The 24393-nt window shown below is 40.5% G+C and overlaps 1 long non-coding RNA gene across 1 annotated transcript in view; it reads right to left on the bottom strand.

Annotated features, from left to right (window-relative positions):
- LOC141491085 (uncharacterized) overlaps positions 1–21117 on the bottom strand; it is a 41336-nt gene extending 20219 nt beyond the window's left edge. The window contains exons 1-2 of the long non-coding RNA XR_012469456.1: positions 20942–21117; positions 20323–20461 (exon numbers count right to left, since the gene is read on the bottom strand). This is a non-coding gene — a long non-coding RNA (uncharacterized LOC141491085). The remainder of the gene's footprint in view (positions 1–20322; positions 20462–20941) is intronic.
- Positions 21118–24393: the final 3276 nt, after the last annotated feature.

Genomic DNA, 24393 nt, shown 5'->3' on the forward strand with positions numbered 1-24393 from the left:
TTGTGGTTCGTGGATGTAATGAAATAGTATATGAATAAGGAGAGGCATGTGAAGACGTCCCTCAATTGATGCAAACCAGAACCTGGAAAACAGTAGACACATTGTCTATAAAAATGTAAATAAGAAGACCAGCTCCACAATAATCAAGCTAAATGCTAAGAATGTAATGACCAAGGGGCAGCTAGGTGGCACAGTGGATAAAGCACCAGCCCTGGTGTCAGTAGTACCTGGGTTCAAATCCGGTCTCAGACACTTAATAATTACCTAGCTGTGTGGCCTTGGGCAAGCCACTTAACCCCATTTGCCTTGTAAAAACCTGAAAAAAACAAAAAGGATGTAATGACCAAGAGTGATCACCTTGAGAAAAGTGGAAAGGGTTCCAACTTTAGAGTTAAGGGTCTGGGTTCAATCTGCCTCCTTTACTTACTACCTGTGTGATTTTGGGTAAATCACTGCCCTTCTCTGGGTCTCATTTTTCTCGCCTGTAAAGATGAAGGAGTTGCACTAGAAGTCCTCTGAGATCCCTTTTAGTTTCAGATGTATGAGCCTGAGATTGCCTGAATACTTTGCAGAAGTGGAGGACTTATAGGTATGAAATTCAATTTATAACATCTGACTCTTGATATGTTGATTATTTTTCCTGAACTGGTTTTAGTCCTTTTATTTTTTTCAGAGATGACTCTCTGGGAATGAGAGGAGGAGGCATAAATATACTGGGAATAGAAAGAGATCAATCAAAATTGAGTGACATTTTGATTTTAAGTTCCCAAGTCATGGCAAACTTATTTATTTTTTTTTGGGGGGGGGGGGGACATGACAATCTCCAGAGAGTGAACTGCTCTCTGCAAAAAAGAAGGGTTGCCCTCTGTAGAGACACAGGATATTGCTGTTAAGGATGGCACTGGGAACATAAATGGAATAAGTTGAAGAGACCTTGGAACAGAGAATGTCAGAACTGAGAGATGTCTTGGAATATAAAATGTAAGATCTGTCCTTAGAAAAGGGACTGTCCTTAGAAAACAGAATGGCAGAGATGGGAAGGACTGTAGAACAGAGAATGTCAGAATTGGGAAGGCTTTGAGGACAGAGAATGTCAGAGCTAGGAGGGGCTTTAGAACATGGAAAGTTAGGCTTTAGAACCAGGATAGGAGAGCTGGGAGGGATCTTAGAATCTTAGAGGGTAGAAAGAACCTTAGAACAGCACCATGAAAAGAGTGATAGATTGACCTGTATTCACATCCCTGTCCTATTTGTTACTATTTAGGTGACCTTAGGTAAGTCACATATCTATGATCTCAGTTTCCTTTTATGAAAACTGAGTGGATTGGACTTGATAGCTTCTATGGTTTCTCATAATTCTAAAATATGATTCTAGAAACATAGAATATTGAGGCTCATCAAAATCTTTGTATGCCTCTCTCATAGCGAGTACCTTTTGAACTTAATAAACGCTTCTTGGATTGAGTTATTAAATTAAACATGGACTTTAGAACTGGTCAGGCACTTCTATTTAGAATGAATGGCAAAGCTAGAAGCAGATGCCCCCAGAGGGCCAGAGGGAGCAGATGCTCCTCATTCCCACTACTTGGAGGTTTTCATGCAAGGAGTATATGACCACTTTTCCAAGATGGTGCCCAGAGGATCCTTGGTCAGAACTGGGTGAACTGGGAAGTCCCTCCTAGCTCTAAGATTCTGTAATTCTAGAATACACAATGTGAAAAGTTCTACAGCACCTCCAACACCCCCACTTCAACCTCTGATTTCAGAGAGAAGGAAACTGAGGTTTAGGTGGGAAATCTAATGGAACCCAAGGAAGTCTCCTTTGGATAGACATGGGAAAACTAACATCTTTGACTTTCTCTGCCCCTTTTTAAGGGGAACTGGAGTGGAAGGAATGTCTGAACCCCACAATGAGTGAGCCTTAGCCTGAGCCCCAAGAACAGGTAAGAGCCTGGGAGCACTGAAGTCAACAGAAGCCTGGTATGAAACCAGTTACAGAAGTGGAAGGGAGGACAGACTTGAGGGGGCTGTGGCCACCCACGGGGCCATTTCCCACTATCAGTTCATCATAGAAAGCTGGTGAACTTCACAGGCAAGCCAGGACTTGGGATGAAAGAGAAGGATGAATCTCCACTCCTTATAAAATCGGGGTGTCTGACTACCCCCCACCCAGTGGGGTATCTTGGGAAAGAAAATGTGGCTTTAGCATGTGTTTTCAGCCCTGGCTCACAGGGGGGCCTGCCATCTGGTTTTAATCTGCTGAGACATTGGATCCCTGAGGGAAACCAGGGCTTTGTGGAAGCTCAGGAAGCATTCCAGGTGATGGACATTGGTGGGAACTGCTAAGAGAATGGGCCAATGAACATCCCCTAAGTGAAGAAGGGTGAAAAAAATCCTAGATCATAGATTTAGATATAAAAGAGACCTCAGAGGTCATAAAGCCTGACCCCTTAATTGTACAACTAAGGAAGCTGAAGTTTCTGAAGGTCAAGTGACTTACTCAAGGTTGCACAGCCAGTTAATATCTCTGAGATGGAGATTTGAATCCAGGTCTTCCAGACTCCAAGTCCAGTGCTCTTCCTTTTTTTAATAGAATTTGTGGAATCATCTGAGTCAGCTTCTCTTCTCCCAGATACAACCATCCCTAGATTGGAGTAGGAGAGGATTGTGATGAAACCTCAGGAAGAGCATTCTATGGGTTTGAAACTGGCTTCTGCTATGGACTCACATGTTGGTATCCATATAAATGAGTGAAGGCCTGGTCACAGCAGCCCTGTTTGTGGTGGCAAAGAATTGGAAATTAAGTAAATGTCCTTCAATTGGGAAATGGCTTAGCAAACTGTGGTATATGTATGTCATGGAACATTATTTTTCTATTAGAAACCAGGAGGGACGGGAATTCAGGGAAGCCTGGAAGGATCTGCATGAACTGATGCTGAGTGCGATGAGCAGAACCAGAAAAACATTATATACCCTAACAGCAACATAGGAGTGATGATCAACCTTGATGGACTTGCTCATTCCCTCAGTGCAACAATCAGGGTCAATTCTGGCCTATCTGTGATGGAGAATACCATCTGTATCCAGAGAAGGAGTTGTGGGGTTTGAGCAAAGATCAAGGACTATTGCCTTTAACTTGGAAAAAAACTGTTATCTTTTTGTGTAATTTTGCTATCTCTTGTACTTTATTTTTCTTCCTTGGGGATGTAATTTCTCTCTCATTGCATTCAACCTGGATCATTGCATACCTTGGAAACAATGTGGAGACTGACAGACTGCCTTCTGTGGGGGTGGGGGAAGGAAAGCAAGATTGGAGAAAAAAATGTGAAGCTCAAAATAAATAAAATCTTTCTTGAAAAAAAAAAGATACTGAAGTAGTTTGGCATTTCTTTCCTCCAGTTCATTTTTACAGATAGTGGAACTGAGGCAGACAGGGTTAAGTGACTTGCCCAGGGTCATTCAGCTTGTAAGTGTCTGAAGTCATATTTGAACTCAGGAAGATGAGTCTTCCTGACTCCAGGTCTGACACTATTCACCACCACCTACCTGATCTTTAAAGGGGCTTAGATTTGCTTTGTTTAGCCCTATCAATCAGTATCTACTATGAACCAGGCTCTGTACTATATACTATAGATACAAAGATAAAGGAAAAATAACCCTTCCCTTAGAAAATTTACATTCTAAATAGGAAAGAAAACATATCCCTCTATATATGTAAATTTTAAAAAAAGATGCAAGACAAAAGGTGAGGAGGGGTAGATGCTAGGAAACGGGGGTTCAGGAAAGGCCTTCTGGTGCTAGTGTTGAGCCATGGATGGAAGAGGTAGAAAATCAGAGTTGGGTTGGATGTAAGGAAATACTTCCCAAAGCTGTCCAAGAGTGAAATGGGCCAACATGAAAGGTAATGAGTTTCCTTTCACCAGATGTCTTTAAGTAGAGACTGAGTGACCACTCCTCAGGACAGCCAGGGTTCAGAAATGGGTTGGGCCAAGTGATCCATATAAGAATGAAGTTGAACTCAACGATTTTTATGGTCCCTTCCAGCACTACATCTAGGGTTTTAGATGGAGGGAGGGAGGGAGAAAGGGGAAAAAGAAAGAAAGACTTTTAGTGGAAACAGCCCTGGACTTGGAGTCAGATCTCAGGTTGGGTCCTGATTTTGCCATGTATTGATTCTGTTACATATGCAAGGTACTTTAGCCTTCAGTTTTGCTCATCTATAAAACGGGAATGTTGCTATATGTTCAAGAGTAAATGCAAAGTCTTTCACTTGGAAACAAAAAATCAACAACACAAATATAATACAGGGGAGGCATGATTAAACAACAGTTGATCTGAGAAAACTCTGGACTTCTTATCAGACCTTCTCTGGAGGATTCTGTTCAGTTCTAGGTGCCACAGCTGAAGAACATTGCCAATTTTACAAGAGTCCTAGGAGAAGGCAACAGGGCTGTTAAAAGAGCCTTGCCTTGAGTCCATGACCTATGTGTGTCAGTTGAAGGAAGTGGGCATAGGGGCAGCTAGGTGGATAGAACACCTGCCCTGGAGTCAGAAATACCTGAGTTTAAACCCGGCCTCAGATGCTTCATAATTACCTAGCTGTGTGGCCTTGGGCAAGTCACTTAACCCCAATGCCTTGCAAAACCCTTAAAAAAAAAGAAGTGGGCATGCTTAGTCTGTAGACTCAAGTTTAGCCTTCAGAGGATTCAGAAGAGAAAAAGATGTGATAACTGTCTCCAGAAATGGAGGTCTCTTAATTCTGTCATATTAAAGAGGGGTCAGACGTACTTTACAGCCCCCACCCATGGCAAAGCCAGGAACAATGATAAGGAGAAGTTACAAAGAATACCACTGAGGCTAGAAGCCAGGAGGAACCTCCTAAGAAGCAAAGTTATACCCAAGCAGAGGGGGCTACCTGAAGAGATAGTGCCTCCCTCTCTTTTGGAGGTCTTCAAGCAGAGACTGGACAATTGCTGGTTTTGAATATTCTGGCAGGGATTCCTTCTGTATATGGGTCAGGCTAGATGGCAGCTGAGGTCCCTTCCCATTCTGCCTCCCTAGTGATTTGTGAACAGAGCACTTTAGAAAGTGTCTATCCCTATAGAGAGGTGAGCTTTTTGTAATAGTAGAGATCTGGAAACAAAGTAGGTTCCTATTGTTTGGGGGAATGGCTAAACAAGTCGTGATGAATGAATAGGAGGGGATATTACTGGGCCAAAAGAAACAATGACTGTGAAGACCACAGGAAAGCATGAGATGACCTATATGAACTGATGCAGAGCAAGACAGGAAAATAATGTCAAATGATATAATAACCACAAAGAATAAACTGGATATTGTATAATTAAAATGTGTTATGTTTGGCTCCAAGAAGGGATTAGATAATCCAATTTCCTTCTTTGCAGAGGTAGAAGACTATGGATGCATAAAACTGCATAAATTTTTTTTGAATTTTATTGCTGGGGCTACTTTTTTAGTTTCTACATTTTTTAAAGTGTGTTTTGTTGGGGCAGTTAGGTAGTGCAGTGGATAGAGCACCAGATGAGAAATCAGGAGGACCTGAGTTCAAAGCCAGTCTCAGACTCCTAATGCTTTCATAGCTGTATGACCTTGAACAAGTCACTTAATCTCCATTGCCTTGCCCCAAAAAAATGTATTTTGTTATAAGGAATGACTTTCTAAATGAAAGAGGAAGGACTTACTGGAAAATGAAAATGACATGAAAACAAAGATGACACTTAATAATTGCCTAGCTGTGTGACCTCGGGCAAGTCACTCTTAGCCCACTGCCTTAAATAAATAAAATTTAAAATAAAAGAAAAAAGCATCAAGAGAGAACAATGGTTTTGAGGTTCATTTGGAGAGAGAGACATGTAACAAATTAGAATGGGGTTATCATCTGCTTTGAAACATCAGCTTCTATCCTCTCCCTTTTGAAGATCTTAAAAATGAGCCCATGGTCCCATTTCTTAGAGGATGATAAAAGATAGAAAGGCAAATGGAATGAGGTCAGAAGTACCTCTCCAAACTCCAAATGGCTCAGTGGTAGGTGCTGATGAAAGCAAAAGGCATATTGCCCAGGATTTGGGGAAGATGGGTGTAAATGGGATGGATTTATGATGGGCTTGACCAAGAGTAGAAAAAAAGAAGTCCTTTTTTAAACAGTCCAAGAAAGAGGTGTCCCCATAGCCACATGAAGAGATCCTTGTGATCACTGGGTCCTGGTATGAAGCAAAGAAGGTTTAAATAATCTTGAAATACATGATTATTCCAGAGGTGGCAAAGCTCTAATGTTGACTGAAATCTCAGGAATTGCTCCAGACAACAGGTTCTTGAGAACTGATCCCTGGAAAGGGGTAACTAGCACCACCTGCTGGAGAAGATCCAATATAAAAAGAAGATCAAATTCATAAAATAGAGCTGAGGACAGAGGGGATTTATATGTTCTATCAATGGAGGACAATGATAACAAAGCAATGAAGCATCGACCAAAGGACAGATTCCAGATAAAGAATAGCATACTCCAGTAAGGAAGGATGAACCCTCACCTTCTCCATAGCTGAGGTCCCACCTAAGGTAGAACTGTAAGCCCTCATGACAGTACAGGTCCCTTGAGTAGGGGTGGATGGAAGAGATAACTCTTGACCCTCAGTGACCACAGAAGTGGTCACTTTTTGTACCCTTTCACTTATGAATCAGATTTTTCTGTCTTGAGCCTTGTGAACCTAAGTGCTTATAAGAGGAACTGGTGGGTAGCCTTAAAAAAGCCGAATACTAACATCTCCAAATTTCACCTCAGGAGCAAAATACCCAAGAATTGAAAGACCTACAAAGTGTCCAGACATTTCATCAGGAGGGAAACTCTGATACAAGGGTTTGATACAGTTCCTTCAAATTTTCTGAAGTTGATTCATACAAGTTGTGCCCAAGGTCTCATTTTTCCCTAGATCTATCATATATACTTTAATGCTAGATTGTTTGTTTGGAGAAGGGCTGGAAGGAGGAGCTGTGGCAAAAAGAGTCCTTCAATGTATTCATTCCATTGCTAATCCCCCCCCTCCCCTCCCCTCAATTTAGAAAACTTACTTCATTCTCCTGGCCCTTTCCAAGTATTTTTCTAAACTTACTGCTTTACTCTGGAACTTGTGCTCAATCCGGTCTCATTTCCTTCTGCAAACATCAGGAGGATTTGTTTCATTTGCAGTTCCCGCTGCCCTCCACACCCCCCTTACCCCCCTTTACCTCTTAAGCACACACAGAGCTCAGTTAACTTCTCTTTTCAATCATGGATTCCCAGAATCTCGGAGTGCGAAGGAGTCTCACGGGTCCTCCATTTGGAACACCAGACTTTGAATCAAGAGTGATGTTGGAGATCATTTAATCCAATGCTTTCATTTATATTGGATCCAACTGAGATTCCATACACATCTGAAGGAGTAATTCTCTCCACCATCTTCTCAATAGGTCTTCCTGCTGCCTGTCCTCTTGCTGAGTAGCTCTCATTGTTAGAAAGTTAGTTTTTAGGATTGTTGAAAACTCATGTCTGGACCTGGACCTGACTACCTAAGTGACCCTGGACAAGTCACTTAACCTCCATGGACCTATCTGTAAAATGAGGGGGTTGGACCAGACAACCTTGGAGATCCCTTCCAGTGCCTTTCAAATCTATGATCTCTAGGGATTTACATTTTAATATTCAGAAGAAAATAGTCTCTCCCTCCCTTCCATCCACTGCTTCTATTTCTGTCTTTGGGGACAGAAGGACTAAACCCTTTAACACAACCTTTCTAGGGGAATGAAGGAATGAATGGGTATTCATTAAGTTTTTACTATGAAAAAGGCACTTCGTTAACTTTGTTAAATGGTTAATAGTAAATAGCATTTATATAGCTTTGAAAAATGCTTTATATACATTATCTTATTTGATCCTCACAAAACTGCTAAGAAGCAGGTAATATTACCATTCTCATTTTAAAAATAAGGAAACTTTGGCTTAAAGAAATTAGATGACTTGCCCAGGCTCACAAAGCTAGGGGATGTCTAAATTCAGGATTTTTTCTCACCATTTTCATTTAAAGTTTTGAGTTCCTAATTCTATCCTTCCTTCCGCTCTTCCCTTCCTGAGATGGTAAGCAATCAAGATTATAGGCTATACATGTGCAATTATGTTAAACATTTCCATATCAGTCATTTTATATAAGAAGACTCAGATAAAAGAAAAATATGAAAGAAAGTGAAAAATAACATCCTTTAGTCTGTATTCAATTAATACCAGTTTTTTTTTTTTCCTCTGGAGGCAGATAATACACTTCCCCTTTAGGCCTTTGCGATTGTCTTGGATCATTGTATGGCTGAGAATGACTAATTCATTCACAATTCTTCATCAAACAATTTTGCTGCTATTGTGGACAATGTTCTCCTGGTTCTGTTCACTTCACTTTGCATGAGTTTATGTAAGTCTTTTCAGGTTTTTTCTGAAATCATCCTGCTTGTCATTTCTTATAACAAAATAACTTTTCATTACAACCATGTACCACAGCTTGTTTATCCATGCCCCAGTTGGTGGGCATCCCTTGATTGCCAATTCTTAGCCACCAACAAAAAGAAGTGCTATAAATATTTTTGTATAAAAAGGCCCTTTCCCCTTTTTTATGATCTCTTTGGGATACAGACCTAGTAGTGGTATTGCTAGAACAAAGGGTATGCATAGTTTTATAGCCCATTGACTATAGCTCTAAATTGTTCTCCAGAATGGTTGGATCTATTCACAACTCCACCAATAATGCATTAGTGTCATGGAGAGTCAGACACAATTGAACAACCAATCTTATTCCCAATCCTGAACTATAACCACTGAACCACCTAAGGAATAGGGATCATTGACACAAATATTGCCCTCAAGGAGGCAATGGAAATATCTCTAGAACAAATAGCTTCAGTCTCTTCACCTGAACCTCCTAGGAATATCATCATTATGATGGGGGCTCTTTCCAGCTTGTCCATGTCTCTCATGGACATTGCATTTGCTCTAAGCCTTGAAGGAAAGGCATTTATGGTGGTGGAAACCAGGTGGGCAAAGACACAGAACCAAGAAACCAAGGGCCAGGGGTGGGAAAAAAGCAAGGATCTCAAGGAAGCATCATTTATTTAATCTTCATTATGGTTCAGTTCCTCTCCATCTCTCCATCAGGACAGATCGACTTAGGGATCTGTATTTAGAGTCTGAAACTCACAGATGGAAAGCGGAGAATACAGAGGTAGCCAAAGAGACCTCCAAAATGAGGAGGCAGAGAACTAGGCTGAAGGAGGAACCACAACTTACCAGCTATGGAATCCTGGGTGATCCTTTCCATTCCTTCAACTGCCTTTAGTCACCCTCTGAAAAATGAAGGTAGTGACTTTTGCACCACCTACTTCTCAATGTTTCATAGGGGAATGTTGATACTCAAATGAATAGAATACAAGGCTTGGAATCAGTTAAGACATGAGTTCAAATTCTGCTTCAGTCACTTAGTATCTATATGACACAATTTCTCTGAGAGCTTCATCACCTGTGAAATGGGAATAATAGTACCTACTTCCTAGGGTTGGGATGAGGATCGTTAATAAACATACAAACCTTAAAGTTCTATAGAATAGAAACATAAATAGAACATAATAAAATATAAATATATAAAGTTTAATTAATAGAAACCTTAAAGTTCAATATAATCAATATTATAGGAAATATAAGTATACAAAGATCAGCTAGGTGGCACAGTGTATCGAGTGCTGGTCTTGGAATCAGGAAGATTCATTGTCCTGAATTCAAGTCTGGCCTCACTTACTCACTAGTTGTTTGTCCCTGGGCAAGACATTTCACCTTGCTGCCTCAATTTCCTCAACCATAAAATGAACTGGAAAAGCAAATAGCAAATCACTTCAATAACTTTGGCAAGAAAACCCCAAATGGGATCAGAGACGGTCACAATTGAATAATAACAAAATATACAAATCTTCAAGTTCTATAAAAATGTTTCCTATTATTAATTTCCTATTAATTAGTAATAATCATTAATCCCATCTATAATTAATAATTGTTGTTAAGTCTTGGATAAGTCTTAAAGCATCACATAAACATTGCTGATATGGCAGATAAAGGAGGATAGATAAAAAAAAAACTGGCAAATATTCATTTCAGAGCCATAATTAGGGTGTGATGAACAGGGTTGTTCATTTGTTTTTAATTTTGAGAGTACCTTCAGCTTTGCATAAGCAACTAATTTCATGTCAAATAATCAAAAATCATTAGTTAAAAACAGAAACCTCCAAAATGCTGCTCTTTCCCACCCTATGCCCTGCCCCTTCCCATGCTCCCCAAGTGAACTCCTCCCAGGTCCACACTGGTCTTCTTCTCCCCAACCAATCAATGAACAAGCTCAGACCATAGATTCATCCTCTTCAGAAGCCACCTCATAGTGTCCTTTCCCTCCTCTCACACCATCCTTGGGGTCCCCATGTCTCATTACATCAGTTGAATTTGTTTGGAAAAGTTGATTTGAAGGGATATCTGGCGTCACTCGCCCCAGATTGCTTATCACTCTGATTGGTTCTTTTTTATAATTTTTATCTTAGCTTTGTTTGTTTTAAATTTTTCATCAATGGGGAAGCAGAAGTTTAGAGACGGCCTCAAACTTCAGGTGAAGAAAAGAATGAAAGGGACCAGAGAAGGGGACAGCTTGTGTCCAAGCCGGGAAACAGCCCCATTATATAATAAAAGCCTCTGGGGGGGGGGGGGGGGGGGGACTTGAAACAGTTTCGCTTCACAACCAACATAAAGGCCAGGACGGCTTTGCCCAGGTGCCGGCAACTGTCAGGAGAGCCATGCCAAGGCCAGGCCATTAGACACACAGACTGTTTACACAAACCATCAAAGCAGGAAGGCCCTGTTTCCATATAAATATCTTCACACTTCAAGGAGCCCTTAAAGCACTTTAGGGTCCAGATAACTGTGGTGGGACAGGGGAGCCCCCCCAACACTGAGCTCCCTTGCAAAGGGCAGGTGTGAGATTTCCATGGTGCCAGTCCAGCCCCTCCAGGCCCAGCCTCTGGAAGACATATGAGTGTGTTTAATGGGAAGCAGGTTCTTCCCCTCTGCTCCCTGCTTATTTCTGTTCTCCAGCCATGTGGCTGGCTGGCACCAACCCTGGGGCCTGGAAATGCAGGGGGTGAGTCCTGTTACCCAGCTGCCAAGCATCCTGCATCTCTACTTGGTGCCTGGGTCCCCCCCAGGGGTAGGGGTGCAGGGCTCCATCCATCTTCACCTCATGAATCACAAGTCATACCTTTGGGGTGTCGATGGAAGGAACCCTAACCAGAGTATGGCCAGTACCTTGGGTTAGGAGTAGCAGAGATGCATTAGAAAGAAAAGCAGCTTTTGATCTGGTCTCCCCAAACCATTTCCATTCAAGAGCTACACAGGCCAGGAATATAGTGGAAAATGCCCTGGGTTCCATAGTTTCAAAGACAAGGAGAAAACAGAGGGAATGTTTTATCTAATCTGCCCCTTTCTCAAAATGAAATCTTAAGGGGAAGCCAGGTGGCACAGTGGATAGAGCAGTGGCCTTGGAGTCAGGAGGACCTGAGTTCAAATCCAACCTCAGACACTTAATAATTACCTAGTCGTGTGGCCTTGGGCAAGCCACTTAACCCTATTACCTTGCAAAAACTAAAAAAAAAAAACAAAAAAACCCTGAAAAACAATGAAACCTTAAGTCCTTCAGCCCTTTCAAACCTCAGGTTACTCATCTGTTAAATGGAAATTCAACTCAAATTCAGGGAGAAGTTATCAAGCACCTACTACCTTCCAGGAACTGTATTAGGAGCAGGGTCCCCAATGATGAAAATAAAACCAATCCTGCCCTCATGGAGCTGACAAATAACTGCAATGTTATTTACATGCATACATATATTTAGGAAGTAAATAGACCCCAAATTCTTTTTTATAAAAGTAACTATTTTAAATTTAATATTTAAAATATTAATTAATGAAATAATTAAAATAGATTAATTTTATAAATAATTAAATAAATATTTTAAAGAGTAAAAAAATTCAAAAAAATGTTTTTAAATGTTTAAAATGGAGAATGGGGAGAAGGATTGCACTAATAACTTGAAGGATAGGGACGAGATTACCAAAAAAAGGGAAATACCAGGTACGAAAGGAGAACTATTCCATTCATGAAGGACAACTTTGTGCAAAGATGCAAAGATAATGATTTCATTCTGGGTTAACAGGGTTGATGGGAAAATCAAAGGAGACAATAGAGACAATATAGTAAGTCTTAAGTATAAGCACAGGGCTGTGCTGATCAATATTTAACAATCAACTTGTTAAGGGGAAAAAGGTGTCTACAAGAAAGTTTAATCTCTGTTATATCACTTTCTCCATTGATCTCAAGTCTGGGCAATCTACAAAGCAATTCATCAAATGCTGGTTTCTATCATTTTCCAGTTTCTGAGACATAAATATTAACAACGAAAATTAACAATTGACTCTCTTGAGTCAATGTAAGTTGATCCCAGTATACCCCTGAGTGTAAGCCATTATTATGACAAATGGCTTTCTGAAGCAAACAAGTCACATATCTTTGAAAGTCTAGGGCGTTTTTGCTTAATCTATGCTCATGAACTAGAAAAACTGTGCTAACTCCGGATAGGAAAGAGGGAGGAGGCTGGAGTAGAAAGGAAAGGTCTCTATTTTGGGAGTCAAGAAGTCTGGGTTTGAATCTTACCTTTGCCACTAACTTGCCAGATGGGTGTTTTTAATTGTCATTTTGTTTTTACATTACAAATATTTATAAATTGCTCTTAACTTTGTAAGAGGTCTCTTCTCACAAAATAAACCAGTGAAGGTAAATTAATAATATCAGAAAGTTCACACCACAGTTTTTCTTCAGTAATATCTTTCTACCTCTCTATTAAGAAAAACAACTCACAGAAATCTGTTTTCCTCTCCAACTTGCCATCTTGGGATAGCTCTGCCCCAAACCAATTTGCTTCCTGCTTATAATTGTCAATGGCTATCAATTAGTTAGCCAGATTCCATTTTTAGAAGCCTGGAGAAGGAAATGGCAAACTGCTCCAGTATCTTGGTCAAGAAAACCCCAAATGGAGTCATGAAGAGTCAAAGAGGTCCAAAAGAAACTCACCACCACCACCAACAACAAAGCTTTCAAAAGTTACTAATTACTATGGTGCCATAATAAGAACATCCGGCACGAAAACTCTCCCAAAAGTCTTTGACACTTAGTAGAGAGAGCACTGACTGGAATTAGGAAGATCTGAGTTCAAATCCAGCCTCAGACACTTTATTGGCTATGCTACCCTGGGCAAGTCACAACTCCAGTTGCCTCCACACACACCCCCAAAAAAGGGGGAAAAAACCTTTGATACATTCCCCTACAAGTAGTGGAAGTGGATTCAAGCTTAGAGACCACACGTGGCAAAGGGTAACTCACAACTTCTAAAAGTACCTTTGAAGTATTTCTCAATATGTTCCCTTTGGAGTGTTTTGCTGGTTGTTTGGGGGTTTGTGTTGCTCTTTTTCTACTGTGACTTTTGAATCTCAGTCAATCCTTAGCTACTCAGGCAAAGGGTGTTACCAGTTTTTCTGGAGATGCTATTAGGATGTTGATGAGAAAATGGGAAATCAAAATTCATCTGGACCCCTCAAAACTCACAAGGCCCTCCTGTGATTAAGACTGGAAGGGAAGAGGTCAGGAAGCTCAGTCCAAGGCCAAGATATTCTTCTCCCATCCTTCCCCTTCAACCAGTTTTTCCTCAAATGTTTTATCTCCTGGATTATTCTGTTCCAACTAACTTTAGAGGTCATGGACCAATTGCCTCAGCCAATCTCAACACATGGAAGTTAATAATGCAAACTGTATTCAGAGTAATTTGAAAAGAATGCTAACTCCTGGGGAATTAGGAAAGTTTTCACATAAGAAATGGTGCCTGAATGGAGCTTTGAAGATCCTAAGAGGAAGAAGGGGAGAGGGAGAGTATTCCTGGTTTAGGAAACAGCCTGGGATAGACTGGAATAGAGAAATGGAAAGTCATGAAATGGTAAAGGTCAAAAGTTTGACAAGAACAAAGGGCAAATATAGGAGATATTGAAATAATGCTGGAAAGGTAGGCGAGGAATCACATTGTGAAAGACGTTAAATATAAGACTGAGAACACTGATTTTTATCCAAGAGATGATAGAAGACACTAAATATTTTTAAGATGGAAAGAATAAGTAAAATAGTCAGATCTGTGCTTTAGGCAGATCTATTCAGCAGGTGGATGAAGGAAGAACTGGAAAAGTCAGTCCTGTAAGGTGATGGGTACTTTGAATCTGAATATTAGAGCTGAAAAGGATCTTAGAAATCTTCCCCATTTTACATAAAAAGATATTTAAGGTTTCAAATAGAACCTAAAATTCTTAATTACAGTGCCTTCTTTCTGTTAATTATTTCCTATCTATCTATACATAGTTACTTTGCATATGTTTGTTTGCACATTATCTCCCCCATTAGATTGTAAGCTCCTTGAGGGCAAGGACAGTCTTTCACTTCTTTTTTGTATCTCCAACACTTAGCACACTGACACCATGGGTTCTTTATGAACACATGTTGACTGACTGATAAATGAAGGATTTAATGGAGGGTTTTATTTTACCATTTATTTCACCACCCTTTAAGTAACCATATTACACATGAATCTAAGTATTTACCTTCCTTAAAAGATTGGATGATTATTGCCCTCAGTCTCTTTTCCAAAAAGAATCATCCAATTCCTTTCATCTTTTCCCAAAGACTCTATTTCTTACCCTCAATCATTCATAGAATTTAAGGTCTTTCATATTAAAGTTGGAAGAGAGCTGAATGGTTATTTAATTCAACTCAAATGAATCCTCATTACAATATTCCCAGCAAATGATAGTATGACCTTTGCTTGAAGATGTCTGCTGAGAATGGAAGCCACTCACTATCTCTCTTTCAAAAAGAAATTATTTTCAATGTACATTTATTTGCTCTACCTCCCACCCCTTTCCAACCAATTTTAAAAAAAGGAAAGGAAAAAACAATGCCTTTGTAATATATGTGTGTTGTCAAGAAAACCTATTCCTATATTGGTGCCATCTCATCCTTCCTCTTTGTCAGGAGGCAAGAGTACTGACCTTGGAATCAGGAGGACAAGAGTTGAAATCCAACCTCTGACATTTACTAGCTGTGTGACCTTGAGCAAGTCATTTAATCCTGATTGCCCCACATCTAGGGCCATCTCCAGTCATCCTGGTTCATATCAGGTCACTGGACCTAGAAGACTCTGGAGGAGAAAGTAAGGCTGAAGACTTTGCACAGCACCATCACCCCCAATCAAATCTAATTCATATGTTTATCAAGGCATCACCTCCCTGATGTCATGGTCTTCTTCAAAATTGAAGGACAAACATCTGGTCATTACATGGATCAGAGCTCTTGAAGCTTTCAAAGTTCTTTGTCTTTACAGTGTTGTTGTACAAATTTTTCTCTTAGGCTTTCTTATTTCACTTAGTATCCATTGAGGGATATTTCTTCATAGGTATCATCACTGGTCAAGGAACTTTAGGGTTCCAGCCTTCACAAATCACTAAGTCTAAATCCCACTTTTATTTAGGCTCAGCCACCTTGGGATCTAGGGAAAATGACTGCCCCCCTCCAGACCTCAGTTTTCTCTCCTGTGAAATGAGCAGGCTGAACAGATAAATTTTAGGCTCCCTTTCAGCTCTACATGCATGAGCCCATGACTTAGTGACTGTGGTCAAGTCCATTCAACAGATCCCTATTCCTTTTTTAGAAATGCATTCTGGGATCCCAGCTCAGTCTTAACTTCTATCCCTAACATTATACTTTAAATCCATTTCCTAATCTGCCCAGGGTAGAAATGAAGACTTTTTTTTTCATATTTGTAACCTTCAACACTCTCTTCTGTTATCTTCAATCTTTTTTCCAAAATGAATCACCCAATTCTTTTCATCTTTTCCGAAAGACTTCATTTCTAACCCTCAAGTCATTTTCACTTCCTTCCTCTGCATTCTCTCCAACTTCTCTATATCTCCTTAAAGATCCAAGAGGGGATGGAGTGAGGGAAGTCCCCATACAGTTGCAGGTCAGTACCTTCTCTAGTTTATGGATCTACCTAAAGCCCAAAGGAGTTATCCTGCCCATGCTCACCCAGCCCCAAAATCTCAAAGACAGACTTCCAATTCAGGTTTTCCTAACTTTCAGGACAGCTCTCTATCCTCTATGTCACTCTTCCTTTGAGGGAAGAAGACACTCCTTAAACAGAAATCTGATTTCAAATTCATTGTTCTTTTTCTACACGAAGTACAACTAGACCATCTCTCAGTGGAAAGTACTATATTAAAAAGGAAAGAATACTGGGCTTGAAGTCCAAAGACTTACATCAGGTCAAACTGAATAAGATGAAATATCACTTAAACAATTGCAAAACTGATATTTGGGTTGAAAGAATCAACTTCATAGGTATAAGATGAGGGAATACCTATTTGTATAGCATTTTGAAAGAGATCTAACAGTTACAATGACTGAAAAACTACTGTCAATAAATTTGTAGCATTCCCTCTAAGGTACTCCCCAATTCATATTCAAAAGTTGGGAGATAACTAAGGTTCAAAGTATTCTATGATTCTGTTCTCATAGAAGTATGGCTCATGGGGTGGCTAGGTGGCCCAGTGGATAGAGCACTGGCCCTGGAGTCAGGAGTACATGAGTTCAAATTAGAATTCAGACACTTAATAATTACCTAGCTGTGTGGCCTTGGATAAGTCACTTAACCCCACTGCCTTGCCCCCCCCAAAAAAGGATGGCTCCTAACTCTCCATTAATGCATTTGCCTTCGATAACCAACCAAATACAACAGGCTCAAAATAAAGACATTTACAGAGATTAATCATTCACCTAGCATGTACTACTGAATATGTTTCAGAAGCAATGCTAAGCATCAGGGATTTAGAAAGTTGAAAGATAATCCCTGACCTCAAGGAGCTCACCCTCTAACCGAGGAGACAACATGAAAACAACTCTGTACCAACAAACTGAATTTTAAGATAAATTGGGGATGACCTCATAGGGAAGGCACAAAGATGAAGGGGGGCCTGGAAATCATTTCTTGAAGAATAGGAGTTTAGCTAAAGGAAGTCAGGAAATTTAGGAGGCAGAGATGAAGGAAATGCCTAGAGGAGGAATTGGAGCATATTGTTGGAAGAACAGCAAGGAGACTGTGCCACTAATGCAGAATACCAGAAAAGGAGGAAAGTGTAGATTGGAAAGGTAGGAAGGGTCAGGTTATGAAGAGCTTTCGATACCAAATAGGATTTTTTTTTTGAAGATGATAGGGAGCCATTGCAATTGATTGAGTAAAGGAGTGCCAAGATTAGACCTGAACTTTATGAAGATGACTTGGATAGATGAGTGGAAAATGGACCAGCTTGGGCACAGATTGATGTCAGAGAGACCAACCAAAGAGCTATTTCAATAGTCTTGTTGTGAGGTGATGCTAAAGAGTGAACCCTGCACCAGGGAGGGGAACGGTGTCAGAGGAGAGACAGAGTCATATGTGATGAATTGTTATGAAAGTAAAATTGACAAGTTTTGGCAGCAGATTGAATATGGGGAGTGAGAGAGTGAAAAATTGAGCTTTTAAGCCTGGATGCCAGGGATGAAGATGGTGTTTTCAACAGCCAAAAGGAAGTTAGGAAAGGAAGAAGGTGTATAGAAAAAGATAATGAGTCCCACTTAGGACATGTTGAGTTTAACAGGTCTATGGGACATCCAGTTCTAGTGGTTTAAAAGGCAGCTGGAGATTCAAGACTGGAAGTCAAGAGGAAAGATGGCATAGTAAGGAATACTAGTAAGAAAACATTACTTCCATAAATTTAGAATAGATGTAAACTTCCCCAAATACACAGAGCATCACTAGATGATGAGAATATACCATGAAAGAGATATCCTCATAGAAAAAAGACATGGTCATAGAAACTCCCATCTCCAACACATCAGAGACTCAAAGTCTCTTCCATTCTCTTGTACTTTCATACTGCTCCCCCTGGATATGTTGTTTCACTGATCTCCCTTGGTAAAATGAGTCTTGGGTCTTTTCTTAGTGAACTTGAACCCTCCGTTGATTCTCTCATCCAGTGGACACAGTGTCTTCTAATGGGTCAACTGGACATGGAGATGGGGAAGAGAGGGCAGGAAGTTCATGCCTTCCCTTCCCCTCCCACCTTCATTGCATGCTTCAAGAGGGGGAATTTGAAGAACAATTCTCTCTCAAGAGCTGGTTTCTTTCTCTATAACTAACTGTCTAATCAACTCCTAGTGATGATTCTCAACTGCCAGAGAGGATTACCTCAGTGAGAATGACTAAGTTAAGAGCATGTCTTGTTAGAACTGCTTGACTTGTTTTTTAAAGGCCCCAGGGATATGGCTAACCCTTTAGCCAGCCAGCGGCTAGCCACCCTATAATTCCATCCAGGGAATGAAGAAACTTCTTCAGACCTCTTAAATAAGCAACAAAGTGTAAACACATCTTTGCAATTACTTTACATGCTGCAAAAAGGACATTTCCAGATTTGTACTCTATAAACTGTGAATAGACAACTGGAGGTGCGAGTCACTTAAGGATTCACATCCATTACAGAATGAAAAGTGGATCCACTCAAAATACAATAGGGGCAAAAACCTCAATACTTCATAGTCTCTTTTCCAGTAAGTCAGCAAGCATTTGTTACAACAAGTTTACAATGTGCCAGACACTGTACTAATTGCTGGAGATGCAAAAAGAGGCAAAAAGACAGTCCCTGCCTTCAGAGTGCTTACCATCTAATGGGAGAGACAACATGGAAACATTATGAACAAACAAGATATATACAGAAAAAACTGGAGGTAATCTCAAAGAGATAACTCCAGCATTAAGGAAGATTGGGAAAATATCCTCCTGTTTATATTTTGCAAACTTAAGTTTTCTGGGAAGTTCCAATTGTTCACAAGTTTCCTGATCAGCCCTGCTCCCGCAACAAAAGTAATGTTATGTTACTCTGTGACTAGTGCCTCTTGCAAGATCCTTGGAGATGTCTAGAAAGACTGGAAACGAACCCATGGTAGATGGCAGTTTTTCATGTTTTTTATGAGTTTTGAGGGACTCTCAGGAGGAAACAAGGAAAGGACAAAAGGAAGAAGTGACCATAGAACCATGGCAGTATCTGTGATATTGCAGTGTCTAATGTAAATGGACAAACAGAAAAGTTCACAGCTGTGTGTATGTATGTATGTGTGTGAGCGTGTGTAGAAGTTTTTGAGTATATGTTTTTTTTATTGAGAAAATCTGACAGCAGGGATGAAACAGTTCCAACCCCATCTTTTCCTTATTTCTACTTAATTGTGGGATTCTTATTTTAATTAATTTAATCATTCTTAATTTTCTTAATTGTGGGTATTCTATGAAAGAATACATTTGCAAGATTTAATATTATTTCTCACAATCATCTGTTGCTGATCCTGTCCTTAAGTTGCCCAGTGGCCCTGTGTTTGAAATTGGAAGTCACAATGGAAACCAGTTTGAGGTCACAATGGGAACCATCTTGCCTAGCAAAGGACAGGGGTTCAACTCCTCCCATTCCCCCAAAGCATCTGCTAGAGAATTTTGCTCTCTAAAATTTTAATTGATCCTGAAAGGGACAGGGAATTCATTAAGTAAGGGAGTGACATCATCAGACATGAACCTTCAGAAGACAACTTAGGTGAATGGAGGATGGATTGATCAAATGACCTATAAATCATTTAAAATTGCCCTTCCAAGTGCAGAATTACTATGAACATAGTGCATTTTAAAAATAAATATGCTTAATAGACAAAAGCCTAAAAGTAATACCCCTGGACCTCAGTATTCTGATCTGTAAAATCTATATACCTCAAAAGCCAGTTTGAGGAAAGTGGTTTGTAAAACTCAAAAAATGTTGGAGAAGCACAGATGCCCCTTGGAGAGGCTGGGTAGTGAAGTGAAAAGATTCAGGGGACAAATTTCAGTTCTTCCATTTACTACTTTCAGAGTCTGCAAAAATATCTCCTTCCAGTTCTAGGTCTAAAATCCAAGAATATTAGGTGTTTAAGACTGGTTCTAGTTCTAATATTTTGTGATTCTGAGACCTGGATCCTGAAAAGAAGAAAACTTTCCTTTTGCCTCCCTTGCACCATATTCTGGTCTATCTCATTAATGACATATCAGATTACTCACCCCAACCAAGAAAGGTAGTGGCTGTTTGCAAGAAGGGTTTTGTGACTCAGTTTACCCATCAATCACATCAATCCTTGAATTTCCACAGATTTCATAACATCTCTTTGACTTTTCCAATATCCTGAAATGTTCTTGTAGCCTAGAATAAAGTTATGAAGGTGAAAAAAAATTTTAAAGGGTGGAGTTGAGAAAGGTTAAAACTGTCAACAACCCTAAGGCACTCCCCTGCCCACCTCACATACCCCACCCCACTCATTAAAAGGGTTAGACAAACCCAGATGGTCATTTCCTCTTCCACAGTGAATATATTTTCTCCTTTATGGATCTGCCCAAAGGGAATGGGAGTGGGAATGGTGGGGAGGGGAGGGAAGGGGAGAGCTCAGAGAGGCCCAGCAAGGAAGGAAAAAAAGAAGAAAACCCAACACAGAGAGAAGTATTTTATAGGCAGTCTTAAATCTCCCTCACACAATGAATCAGGCAGAGCTCCCACTAACAAGGACGACTCCGGAAAGTCTAGTGCAAAAGAGTCAGTGGAGACTGGGAGAAATATGATAAACTGGGTCCAAAATGCACAAAAAGAGCCTTTTTTAAGTGAAAAGAAAAAAGAAAGAAAACATACCACACATGGTCAAGTCTCTGAAAAATGGAATACTTTTCTGCAGCTCTCAATGGAAAGCACCATTCATAGGAGGCAAGGCAGCAGGCCAAGTGGAAGCAGAGTTGGAGCCAGAGCCAGGAGCCCCAGATTCAAATCCTGACTCTGCTTACTAGCTATGGAATCTTGAGTCTATCCCTCCTTCTCTGGGGGTCATTTTCCTCTTCTGAAAAAAAAAAAACAAGAGATGTGACTAGATCATCTCTAAAGTCTTTTCCTGTTCAATTCCATTACCATTTATTAACAAGTCACTTACTATGAGCCAGAATCTGTGTTAGGCAGTGAAACATGAGACACTGCCTGGCCTGAAGGAGTTTCTTTTTTATTGGGTGAAAACAAATGGACAGAGATGAGTAAATACAAAATATTAAGATAGGGTTTGGACCTGTGATTTCATTGGTATAGGAACTCTTCCGAATGGAAATGACTCTGGTCAAGACTGGTTAACACCTTTGCAGCCAGTCATTCAATAAATGTATACTTATTAAATGCCTGTAGGCTAGTCCTTATGTTGAGCATTGGAGATGTAAAGAAAGGCAAAGGTCTTTCCTGTCCTTGAGGAGTTCATAGTCTAGTGATAGAGATGACATACATGTAAGTAACTAGGTACAAGTAAGCTTCAAGGAAACAGCCCATCTGCGACTTACCTGGAGCATGGAAAAGTTAAGTAAATTGCTCAGGGTCACACAACCAGTATATATCAGAGGCAGGATGTGAAACTAGTGCTTCCTAGTTGTAAGGACATCTTTATATCTATCTACCATGCCCTGTTGCTTCTTACAGGAAAGAAGAAAGGACGAAAGGAAGGAAGAAAAAGAGGAAGGAAGGAAGGAAAGAAGGAAAGAATACAAGAAGGGAAGAAAGGAAAGAAAGAAGAGGAAGAAAAAATGAAGGAAGAGAGGAAAGAAAGAAAAGGGAAGAAGGAAGGTTAAAAAGAATGAAGGTGGGAAGGAAGGAAAGAAAAGAGAAAGGAAGGAAGGAAAGGAAGGAAAGGAAGAAAAGGAAAGGAAGGAAGCAAGGAAAGAAGAAAAAGTGGAAGAAAAAGGAAGGAAGGAAGGAAAGAAGGAAGGAAGGAAGGAAGGAAGGAAAGAAGGAAGGAAGGAAGGAAGGAAGGAAGGAAGGAAGGAAGGAAGGAAGGAAGGAAGGAAGGAAGGAAGGAACTTAACTTCCTTAAGACCAGTCTACTTATGTCCATAAAGCAGTGGATTTTTCTACCAAAAACTGCCTATCTTACAATAAGGTTCTGGTCTAAATCACCAAATGAGAAATTCCTCAAGAATCCTTTCTAGGACTAACATTTATTCACATACCCTGGAAGACTTGTGATTTCCCAGGTCCTAAGGGATTGTCTTTGGCACCAGGACTTACCCAAGGTCACAAGTTCATAAGTGTCAAGGATGGGATTCTAACCCAGATCTTCCCACCTCTGTTGACATCCAGGGTCCCATCCCACACAGTGACCTAGACCTTTCAGAGAGTAAACACTGTATGAGTGATCTTGGGTTGTACTGGAATCATCCAAAGGAAAGATAAACTGCAGTTGGCTGACTATGTGGCCTCGGGTGAGCCCTTTTCCAATGTCCTAGTGATGCTTTCCTTGACTCCAAGGTTCAAGGGCTGGACTAGATTCCGATCTCTAGTTACTTCCAGCCCTAACATTCTGTGTTCTCTGGTCAGATCCAACCCTAACATTCATTGTGCTAACATGCTATTATCTCAGACCTCCTTCTGGTTTTGACATTCTTTAGTTCTATTATTGACACCCAGAGTGCTCCAAGCCCAGTGGCTCAAGAAAGATTATTTCCTGAATGGTCCTTGCAGTGAACAGGACAAAAGCTCTCAAATTCTGATTTTCTGTTTCTCTTTGGAGATAAAAAACCAACACTTTTAAAAAGGCATCACACTCCTGTGGGTTATTGACCACTTTGAGCCCTTGCTCTAAAACACAAGACCTAGCAGGATCGTCTAGCATTAAAATAAATTCATTTAAAAAAAGATACTTTTAAAGCATCCCTCATTTCGTGCCCCGCCCTCTGCTGCTCCCTGAGGAAGTGCCTAGATTGCCTACCCCTAAGTCTCAATTTTGACCAACGTTCATAAGTTCAACTGTCTTCTCCCACACTTTCCAAAAATATCATAGCCACACAGTCTCAGTACTTTCCAAAAGGAGTGATTTCCATAAGTTACCATATGTGTAGGGAGAAAAAACTTCTTAACCACAATCCATTCCTACCCCCTAAAACCCCCTCCACCTGGTTACATATGAAAAAAGCTTAGCAAGCCTTTGGTCCAGGTCTACCTATTCCTTTCTAAATATCTCTTTTGCAAGCAGCTGGCATTGCTTTGGCAAAGCTACAGGATAAACTTGCTTATTCCTTGACCTCAAGCCCCAGTCATTACAAGGGGTAGTGAGTGTGTCTTCCCAGAGAGGCAGTCATGGGATATTCCAGGAGCCAGTCGAATGGGTGGCAGCCCTCCGTCTGACGTCATGCCGTGATATGGAAATGCTATAGATTTCCAGCTTTCCTGGCCTCCTGAGTCCACAGCAGCAAGGTAAACACAGGCAGGAATGTCTCACCTTCCCCAGTAGTGCCCAATCCCAAACAGGGCCATTAATCATGAGGAGGGAGAGGAGAAGGAATGTGGGAGTCAACAGGCGGAGGGAGCAGGTTGAGAAAACCATTCCTGCCATGGGTGGTTTTGATTCATCCCACCATTGAGAGTGACTTACCTAAAACTTGGGAGCTTCTCTAAGGATTGGGGAGCCCAGAGGGAGAAAGGGGGTGCCCAGGTGAGCCATGCTGATTGCCAGTGCTTTTGGGCACCTAGCAATCTCAACATCACTCAAATGATTTATTAGAACAGCCTCCAACCCAGTCTGCTGGCTTCCAGTCTCTCCCCTTCCACAGGTGCCAAAATCATCTGCCTAATGCACGTCTGGCCATGTCACTCCTCTGCTCATAAACCTTTAATGTATCCCTATTGCCTCAAAATTGGAATGCCTCAGCCTGGCATTTAAGGATGTCCACATTCTAGCTCTAATGACTTTTCCAATATTACTTGAAACAACTCCCTTTCCCACACTATAGTCCCGTGAAGCTGGGCTATTTCTTCACCTGCCCCTGCCTTCTCTGGGCTTGGTGTATTGACCTAAGCCATCCCATACATGCAATTCACTCCATCATCTGTTTTGAAATTCTTCCCTTCTTAAAGGCAGAGATTGACTGAATTGCCACATGCTCCAGCAAAGCCTTACTTGAGCCTATCCCTAAGCTGAAAGGGCCTTTACTTCTTCAAATTTTCCTAGAGTTCTTTGAATTTTTATTACCTCTTTTTATAATTCTACAAATATATATTTCCAATCACTATATATTTACACTTGTTTCTTATGCCAGAAATACTCTTATGTCTTCTCA

This window comes from Macrotis lagotis, chromosome 1 (assembly GCF_037893015.1).
Source record: "Macrotis lagotis isolate mMagLag1 chromosome 1, bilby.v1.9.chrom.fasta, whole genome shotgun sequence".
Lineage (NCBI taxonomy): Eukaryota > Metazoa > Chordata > Mammalia > Peramelemorphia > Peramelidae > Macrotis > Macrotis lagotis.